Raw genomic sequence first — 1,692 nt, 5'->3', positions numbered from 1 at the left:
TGAGCCTTTCGGTGCCAGAAGTGGCTGAGCCAATGGCGGGGGGTGGGGGGAGGCTGGCGTGGGGGGGGTGCTGGGCCAACTTCATTGAGGAGGAGCTGAGGAAGCTAAGACAGGCTAAAGTTCAACATTAATGAGTAAGGAATTGAACTTCAAGACCCATGGTTTGATAGCAAGATGTTACAGCATGGACACCAGCTCACCTGTCTCAGGATCTCCTCAAGAGCAGAGAAAACATCATACTGTTTTTGCATATATGTGCCTCTAAGTTGTTTTCTCTTGAACTTACTTGTAAAACTGGAGGAATTAGAGTTTTAATTTTTTAACCCCCTTCAGGTATTCTCCATCTGTAAAAATAGAGTGAAATGGTCTAGCAAGAGGGACTAACCATTCATCCAGTGAATTCATCTAGGAGATCCATTTGAACCACAATGGTGTCTCCCTGTAAAGAAAAGTCGACAACAACTTCAGCGAAAAAGAGCTCTCCTAGAGCAGAGACAAAAACTTGGACTTCAAGATGGAGCAGCCTCATTACCTCCAGAGCAGCTGCTTTCTGTACCAAAACAGAGATTTCACACTCCGAAACCACATTATTCTCCCTCTCCTCATTCCCGTCCTCTTACCTCTCCTGTTAGTGATGAAAACCCAAGGGAACTAGGACTGGAGAATTGCCACAATGGTCACAGAAATCCTGAGATTCTACCTCCAAAGCCAGATTGCAAATTGGAGACAAAGAAAGTGGAATTGTTAGCAAGAGAAGGCTCGTTGGGAAGTCCTCCAACAAGAACAGCAGCTAATGGAAAAGAAAAATAAATGTAAGAAAGCCCTTCTGGCTAAAGCTATTGCAGAAAGATCTAAAAGAACTCAGGAAGAGCCCATGAAACTAAAGTGGATCCAGAAGGAGCTGCAGGCTTTGGATGACATGGTGTCAGCCGACATTGGAATCCTCAGGAACCAGATTGATCAGGCCAGCCTCGACTACTCGTATGCTCAGAAGCGCTTTGACAGGGCCAAGGCAGAGTACGTCGGCGCCAAGCTAGATCTGTAGCACAAGACTGAGATCAAAGAGCAGCTCACTGAACACCTGTGTACAATCATACAGCAGAACGAGCTCCAGAAGGCCAAGAAGCTGGAGGAGGTGATGCAGCAGCTGGATGTACAAGCCAATGAGACTCTAGAGCTGCAAGCAGAGGTGGAAAAACTGCTGTGGGAACAAGAAGCAGGGAAGCAAGTGGTTCCTGTGGAGAGGCCACGTAGGCCCGCTGGGGAGAGTGTGGCCTTGGGCTCTGCCAAAGAGAACAGGAAAGCTCAGGCACAAACTACTTCCCCACAGGTCGATGAGCAGTGTGCAGGTTCCAGTGTTCCCCTTAGTGCATGGCCCCAGTAGGGAAGTTAATGGCATTTCAGCTGCTCTGGCCACATGAAGGGCAGTGTTCTCTCTGGCTGATTAGGTATTCACTCTGTGTGGAGGACACTGCATATGGAAGCCATCTTGAGCTATCCGCCATCTTGAGCTATCCACCATCTTGGAAACCATTAGGTTTCACTTCCTCACTGAGCAAACCATTTCTCAGAAATCATGTGACCAACTGTTCTCCCCATGGGGTGGTTGGGTTTCTAGGCAATGGGAGAGACCCACCCACACCAATGATTGGCTCATACTGTTCTATCTCATTTGCATTTTGGGCAACCAAT

At 47.8% G+C, this 1,692-nt stretch overlaps 1 pseudogene; it reads left to right on the top strand.

The window, feature by feature from the left end:
• The window catches only part of LOC102485774 (RAB6-interacting golgin-like), a 25,664-nt pseudogene extending 24,243 nt beyond the window's left edge, over positions 1-1,421 (top strand).
• Positions 1,422-1,692: the final 271 nt, after the last annotated feature.

The sequence above is a fragment of the Tupaia chinensis genome, unplaced genomic scaffold, assembly GCF_000334495.1.
Source record: "Tupaia chinensis unplaced genomic scaffold, TupChi_1.0 Scaffold147350_1, whole genome shotgun sequence".
Taxonomy (NCBI): Eukaryota; Metazoa; Chordata; class Mammalia; order Scandentia; family Tupaiidae; genus Tupaia; species Tupaia belangeri.
Note: the sequence above shows the minus strand (reverse complement) of the source record. Positions and strands in the feature narration are given on the sequence as shown.